We start from the raw sequence: 8,918 nt of genomic DNA on the forward strand, positions 1-8,918 counted from the left end.
GCACAATCATCATTTAATTAGTCACTTAATTATATCATTAACTTTAACTCTTTGAAGACTTGGGATTTGAAAGGGACGTCTTGGTTCCTCCTCTGGTGAAATCAGCTGCTGAGTTCATGGGTGCAACAAAAACTCTTCGGCCCCTGGACTCTACACCTCTGCAAATAAAGTGTTTTTGCTTTCGCATAGAAACACACAGCGTCTCCCTGACATGGCTGCATCAACACTACTGCGGTTACTGAAACCACTCCTTTCTTTGCGTGAGCGTTTGGGCATTTACACATCATGACGTAGACATATGGGGGCATGTTTTAATGAGGCGTTTGAGCCCGGTCTGAATCAGCCTTCTCTTTTAAATAGAATAAATCCTTTTGTGGGAGACTTTGAGCTTTGTAACTCTGCAGATCTTATACATGCACAAACAGCTATATAACACACTAAAGAAAAGGAAAAATAGAAATCGCATCAAATGACCCCTTTAATTGTTGGTGATTATCCATGTCGATAATGAAAAAGATGCATTAGGATCAGCATTCATAGACATTCTGATCTCTATTGGAGTTAGACAACACGTTTCAGGACCTACTCATTGTTGAAATCATACTCTAGCTTTAATACTGTCACATGGAATTGATGTTAGTGGTGTTGAAATTCTGCAGCAAAGCGATGATATCTCAGATCATTATCTAGTCTTGTGTAAACTCAATATAGCTAAAACTGTAAATTCTACATAATGTACGGTATTTGAAAAATGTTTTTTGAACATTAAAGCATGTCAACATATTCTGTTACACCAAATACACAAAATAATGATCTTTAAAAACAGCATCATATGACCCCTTTAATGTATATTTGAGTTTTAATAGGTTTTCATTAGTGATGGCCAGTGAAGGCTTCATTTGCTCACAATACCACCTGGTGGCCAAAGAGTGTAAAGCAAGCATATATATTACAGACAGAGGTGGATGATCCAGGGGTCAGAAAGTAAAAGTCCTGCTGTATGTTTATTCCACCCATGAACTCAGCAGCTGATTTCACCAGAGGAGGAACCAAGTCATTCCTTTCAAGTCACAAGCAATCCCAAGTCCTCAAAGAGTTAAAGTTAATGAGATAATTAAGTGACTAATTAAATTATGATTTAGTGATGAACACCTGCTGTTATTGAGAATTACAGAGGATCAGATGTTGATGTTTTATTGGTTAAAATGATGCCACCATCATGGAGATCAGTGTTTGCGTTAGTTGGGCTCTTGACCCGTTTGATAATTCAAAGTAATTTGCTTAAGCAATTGCGATAGTGTTTAACAGAAAACATTTGTGCACTGTTGAATTAAAAGCTTACATAGATTAGTTTACACTTTCTGCTTATAAATCTTTTGAATGAACATCATGAAGGTGTCTCTCTTTGGTTTGTTGACTGACATTCAGCTATTATTGAACTGTGAAGAAATCCTGTCAAACTAATTTTTTTTTATATATTTTATTATTTCCTTTATATCACATTACACAGACAAGTGCATTTTCCATAAATACATATCTTACAGTCATATTTGAATCGATCTGTTACCCTTTATCCTTACAAAAATTAACCAATTCTTAAAACCACTTTGAAAGGAGGGAAATTTGGTATGTTCCATAACTTATCAATTACATTGGCTGACGATTTCTGCCCATCTTTTAAAATGTATAGGGGATTATATTTTAAGAGATGGGCACTATTTCCATAGTGCTTCTTTAAAAACATTTATAATTGCCCACCACCGTATCCATTTTTTACAATGAACCTTTTCTAATTCTCCATACCAAATATCACCTTCGCTTGGCACTCTGTACAAATTTTGTAACCATAGAAATAGAAACCCAAACCTTCTGGGCATAAGCACATTCCCACAAACAATGTCTCTTCTTCTCCACAGTTTACTCTAGGACACAGAGAAAGACGAGAACAACCTCTCCTCTTCAAAAAGGCCCGGGTAGGTAAACCGTTTAATACAGCTTGCCAAGCGATATCCTTATGGGAATTAAGCAAATCATCATCTTTCACATTCCTCCAAACCATAATATATTCTGATTCAATGAGGCGACCTACAGGAGTCATTTTAAATACAGATGGGGGTAGCTTTTCCTCTATTAACTGTCTGTTTAAACTCCCAATCTGAATATTAGACCAAGATGTTCTCTTTAATATCTGAATTGTTTTATTATACATAACTGGTCTCGTTTCTGCATAGGGAGTATTTTGAGGCATTCTCTTATTCCAAATTCTCCCCACTTGTCGGCCTACCCAAAACTTTGCCAAAAACTACTATAAGTAGTCACTTCATCATCTAGGCATGAGATAAACACAGGAAAGTAAACCATAGCATCCAATTTAGCTTGTATATCGGGGACCGCTAATCCTCCTTTCTCGATTTTTCTACATACAATTTCTCGTTTCAACCTCTCCTGATTAGAATTCCATAAAAAAGGAAAAATCTTTTTCTTTACTGAAGTTAAAAACCAACTTGGGGCTGACAAGGTTGCGGCTACAAAAGTAAGTGCAGCTACAATCTTTGCATTAATTATTAGCACTTTACCCCAAAAACTAAGATTTCTTTCCTCCCACAGTTTTATTTCCTTACCACAGTCTATTTGTTGTAGCCTGGGATTCCAATTCTTTTCTTCCATATCTCTACTAGGGGTGTGCGATACTGCAAATTTTGGTATCGATCCGATACAGAGTAAATACAGGGCCAGTATCGCTGATACCAATACCGTTTCCGATACTTGTCATTTAAAAAAAAACTAATTTAAATGGCCAACAACAATAAAAAAAAAAAAAAAACAATACTAATGTTGATATGACTAATATTATGTTCACCTTAAAGCTACATGGATATTATTTGCCTTTCTAAAAGGACTTTGCAGGCAGAGGAGCCCAGAACATGAAAGCAATAAACAGTTTCATGTTAAGTATTTTCCTCCCATAGAAAAGAGTTATAAAAATAATTAACGTGGCTTAATAAATTAAAAACGTAATATTAAAAGACAAAACTCAGTATACACCTTATTAAAAAAAACGACTGCCCCTATTAATGTTTCAAACTAGATATACAAGTAAGCAGATGTGCCCAGAATATGAATCAAATCTCAAAGTTTTCACATTATGCATTTTCCTCCCATAGAAAACCATTATAAAGAAAAGTTTAACGTAAGTGGCTTAATGAATGAAGACATTGATATGAAAAAGAACTATTAAACCATAACTCGTTTATTATTGAAAGGATTTTAGTATGTTATGTACGTACTGTATTTTCTATGTGTTTTATACATACTGTAATATTTGTTTGTCATTATCGCAATAAATAAAAAAAACTGATATGAAAAGGCCAAATTTGGTGTAGTTTATAAAAATATATAGGCCTACTATGTATGCACAGGTAAGCAGATGAACCCAGAACATGAATGCAACACGATGAATTTCATTTTCTCTAATTGCAATATAAAAACATTTAATATGGTGCAATTAATGGAGGAAGACAGTGATAAAGACCACATAAATAAATAAAGACTAAATTCGGTATACAGCTTGTTAATAAAATATAATATGTTGCAAACAGCTGAGCCCAGAATATACAGTCAGGTCCATAAATATTGGGACATCGACACAATTCTAACATTTTTGGCTCTATACACCACCACAATGGATTTTAAATGAAAAGAATAAGATGTGCTTTAACTGCAGACTGTCAGCTTTAAGTCAAGTCAGCTTTATTGTCAATTCTTCCACATGTACAGCACATACATACAGAGAATTGAAATTGCGTTACTCTCAGACCCTTGGTGCATACAGTTAACATTAAACACGTTCAGATACAGATAGATACAGTTTAAACATATGTACATATAACTATACAAATGAGGATATTGTAGAAAAAAATAAGAATTAGATAATGTGGCATAAGGCGCCTGGCAGATAGAGTGCAAAACCAGTTAAATAAAAACAACACTGTGTAGATATATTTGTAGTGCAAAAGAGCTTATCAGTCTGAGGACATTGTAGAAAAATAAAAAAAGAGAGATAGATAAAGTGCATAAGGCACATGGCAGAATAGATGGAGTGCAAACCAGTTGAATGTACAAAAACAAAACTGTGCAGATTTGTTTTGTTTTGTTATGAGTGTAGTGCAAGAAGAGCTTATCAGTCTGTTAAAGTGACAAGTTGAAGTGACTGTTCGGATAGTCTGACAAAAACTATCCGAAGAGGTAATTTGCAGTCAATGTTGGATGGGTAGTGATCAGCCAGTGCTGCACAAGTGACAGGTGCCGGTCACAGAGTGTGTTGCTGTGTTAAATGGGGGTGAAAGAGGGGAGGAGGGGGCAAGGACGGGAGGGAGTTCAGCTTCCTGACAGCCTGATGTATGAAGCTGTCCTTCAGTCTGCTGGTCCTCGCCTGGAGACTCCGCAGTCTCCTCCCTGATGGCAGCAGACTGAAGAAGCTGTGTGTCGGGTGGGTGGGATCACCTGCAATGCGGAGGGCTCTGCGGGTGAGACGGGTGTTGTAAATGTCCTGGAGGGAGGGGAGAGAGACACCAACGATCTTCTCAGCTGCTCTCACTATGCGTTGAAGTGACTTGCGGCAGGATGCGTTACAAGCGCCATACCACACAGTGATGCAGCTAGTCAGGATGCTCTCGATGGTGCCTCTGTAGAAGGTGCACATGATGGGGGCCGGGGCTCTGGCTCTTCTGAGTTTGCGGAGGAAGTAGAGACGCTGCTGTGCTTTCTTGGCCAGTGCTACAGTGTTGTTAGTCCAGGAAAGGTCCTCTGTGATGTGATGTGCACACCCAGGAACTTGGTGCTGCTCACTCTCTCCACAGCCGCACCGTTGATGGTCAGAGGAGCATGCTGAGTGTGTACTCTCCTGAAGTCAACAACAATCTCCTTCGTCTTCTTCACATTCAGAGAGAGATTGTTGTCACTGCACCACCCGGCCAGGCGGCTCACCTCGCTCCTGTAGTTTGTCTCATCTCTGTTGCTGATGAGACCCACCACAGTCGTGTCATCCACAAACTTAATGAAAATGTTGGAGTTGTGTGATGGTGTGCAGTCGTGGGTCAGCAGAGTGAAGAGGAGGGGGCTCAGCACACATCCTTGGGGGGCCCCAGTGTTCAGTGTGATGGTGCTGGATGTGTTACTGCCGACCCGTACTGCTTGAGGTCTCCCGGTCAGGAAGTCCAACAGCCAGTTGCACAGAGAGGTATTGAGCCCCAGCTGGGCCAGTTTGTGAGTGAGCTGTTGAGGGATGATTGTGTTGAATGCTGAACTGAAGTCTATGAACAGCATCCTGACATATGAGTCTTTTTTCTCCAGATGTGTGAGGGCTGGGTGGAGGGCAGTGGTGATGGCATCATCGGTCGAGCGGTTGGACCTATATGCAAACTGGAAGGGGTCCAGGGAGGGGGGGGTAGGATAGACTTGATGTGGTGCAAGACTTGCCGTTCAAAGCACTTCATGAGGATGGGAGTGAGTGCTATTGGACGGTAGTCATTGAAGCAGGATGGAGATGACTTCTTAGGGACTGGAATGATGGTGGTAGCTTTGAAGCATGTGGGGACAACAGCCTGATTTAGTGAGATGCTGAAGATGTCTGTGAAGACCTCAGTGAGTTCCACTGCACAGTCTCTCAGTACACGCCCAGGAATGTTGTCAGGACCCAGAGCTTTGCATGAATTGATCCTGCTGCGGGACCTCCTCACGCTGTCCGGGGACAGCGTCATCACCTGGTCACCGGGAGGAGGTGGAGTCTTCTGTGCAGTGGTGCTGTTTTGTGCCTCAACGCGAGCAAAGGCATTCAGCTCGTTCAGCAGGGGGATGGTGTTGTCACAGGTCTGTGGTGGGGGCTTGTAATCCGTAATAGTCTGTATCCCCTGCCACAGGCTCCGCGTGTCTCTGCTGTCGCTGAAACGATGGGCTATCCTCCTGGAGTACTGTCTCTTGGCCTCTTTGATGCTGCGGGATAGGTTGGCCCTAGCTGTCTTCAGGCCCTCCTCATCTCCATACCCTCCTTTAATTTGAGGGTATTTACATCCAAATCAGGTGAACGGTGTAGGAATTACAACAGTTTGCATATGTGCCTCCCACTTGTTAAGGGACCAAAAGTAATGGGACAATTGGCTTCTCAGCTGTTCCATGGCCAGGTGTGTGTTATTCCCTCATTAGTAGTAGTAGCCCTTTATTGTCACTAGTCACAAGTACCAGCGAAATTAGCCATCAACCTGCCCATACATACACAAACATGCATACATACAATATGACAAGGGGGTAGACAGGACAGGAAGACAGGGAACACCTCAGCAACAGAAGCACATAATCATAACATAGACACATGACTAGCGACGGGGGGAGAGTTGATCCAGCTCTGGCAAGCAGCCATCCGGTCCTGCAGCCCAAGGCGCTGGTCACAGACCCACTTACCAGGTGGCTGTGCGAAGCGGCGAAGGCGTTGGATTAGGGTTGGGAGGTGAATGCATATCAGTATATGAGTGGAGTTCGTGTGTTCGTTGGCCTGGTGAGTCGTCACGCCGGAATTCAAAACAAGTTGCCTCAGTCCGCAGATTGTAATAGCGACACAGCAGGTTGCCACGGAAACAGCCTTGGTCAGGACCCCGACAGAGTCAACAACATCAGGTGTCTGGAAGGGGGGAGGAAAGCAAGAGAGCGTCTTCACTGCAGTGCTCTTCCGGGGTTGTTTACACCAGCAGTGACCTTGCCGAGCCAGCTGGTTTAGGGGAGCCGAAAGAAGATAAGATTGCGATTGTTTGGTCTTGGATCGAGTAGCCGCATTCCAATTTCACGGCTACTCTCTTAGTCCTTTCTGGTCTCCAAATACATCAATTTCCAATCATGACGGGCAGCCTTGTGAGGCTTTGGACAGCTGTTTCCGTCTCCTGAATTCTTCGATAACCCAGGCAAATCCAATCAGCAGAAAACCCGTTATCGTGGTTCCGAATAGGTAGATGTCAATGTCCTCCATGAAAGAGCCGCCAGACACGACCCCGATCAGGTTCCCCGATCCCCCCTATCCCAGGCTTCTCGTCGAGAAGATGGTGTCAATTTCGTTGCGAGACCAGTTGGTCAAATCCATGATTTTTCAGTTTTTCAGAGCAGTGCAGAAGGAATCTCTCAAGTACAAGACGAGACGAAGAGCAAGCAGGGAAGATAAGGGGAGGACAGGAGAGAAAATGCGACCGCCTTCGCTGAGAGCCAAACAAGAACATTATTGTTATCCCAATTACAATGAGCAGATAAAAGGTCCAGAGTTCATTTCAAGTGTGCTATTTACATTTGGAATCTGTTGCTGTCAACTGTCAAGATTAGATCCAAAGAGCTGTCACTATCAGTGAAGCAAGCCATCATTAGGCTGAAAAAACAAAACAAACCCATCAGAGAGATAGCAAAAACATTAGGCGTGGCCAAAACAACTGTTTGGAACATTCTTAAAAAGAAGGAACGCACCGGTGAGCTCAGCAACACCAAAAGACCACGGAAAACAACTGTGGTGGATGACCGAAGAATTCTTTTCCTGGTGAAGAAAACACCCTTCACAACAGTTGGCCAGATCAAGAACACTCTCCAGGAGGTAGGTGTATGTGTGTCAAAGTCAACAATCAAGAGAAGACTTCACCAGAGTGAATACAGAGGGTTCACCACAAGATGTAAACCATTGGTGAGCCTCAAAAACAGGAAGGCCAGATTAGAGTTTGCCAAACGACATCTAAAAAAGCCTTCACAGTTCTGGAACAACATCCTATGGACAGATGAGACCAAGATCAACTTGTACCAGAGTGATGGAAAGAGAAGAGTATGGAGAAGGAAAGGAACTGCTCATGATCCTAAGCATACCACCTCATCAGTGAAGCATGGTGGTGGTAGTGTCATGGCGTGGGCATGTATGGCTGCCAGTGGAACTGGTTCTCTTGTATTTATTGATGATGTGACTGCTGACAAAAGCAGCAGGATGAATTCTGAAGTGTTTCGGGCAATATTATCTGCTCATATTCAGCCAAATGCTTCAGAACTCACTGGACGGCGCTTCACAGTGCAGATGGACAATGACCCAAAGCATACTGCAAAAGCAAACAAAGAGTTTTGAAGGGAAAGAAGTGGACTGTTATGCAATGGCCAAGTCAATCACCTGACCTGAATCCGATTGAGCATGCATTTCACTTGCTGAAGACAAAACTGAAGGGGAAATGCCCCAAGAACAAGCAGGAACTGAAGACGGTTGCAGTAGAGGCCTGGCAGAGCATCACCAGGGATGAAACCCAGCGTCTGGTGATGTCTATGCATTCCAGACTTCAGGCTGTAATTGACTGCAAAGGATTTGCAACCAAGTATTAAAAAGTGAAAGTTTGATTTATGATTATTATTCTGTCCCATTACTTTTGGTCCCTTAACAAGTGGGAGGCACATATACAAACTGTTGTAATTCCTACACCGTTCACCTGATTTGGATGTAAATACCCTCAAATTAAAGCTGACAGTCTGCAGTTAAAACACATCTTGTTTGTTTAATTTGGAATCCATTGTGGTGGTGTATAGAGCCAAAAATGTTAGAATTGTGTCGATGTCCCAATATTTATGGACCTGACTGTATATGCAAACATGCTAAACAACATAAGCATTTTACTCCCATAGAAAACCGTTATAATGAACATTTTAAGTGTCAATGCATTAAGAAATAATTTTAAAAAGCTAAACTCAGTACACACCTTACAGTGATACTGTATAAAAAGGACAAATTCGGTATACAGGTATATACAATATGCACTATGTGAAAGATTTCCTTCCTCCCCTTTTCATTTCTTTTGTAGCTCGGAGTTCCGTTCCACTCTCATTGTAGCCAAAAATATCCGTTTGCCGCTTGCGCTCGGAGC

The sequence above is a fragment of the Barbus barbus genome (genome assembly GCF_936440315.1).
Source record: "Barbus barbus genome assembly, chromosome: 50".
Taxonomy (NCBI): domain Eukaryota; kingdom Metazoa; phylum Chordata; class Actinopteri; order Cypriniformes; family Cyprinidae; genus Barbus; species Barbus barbus.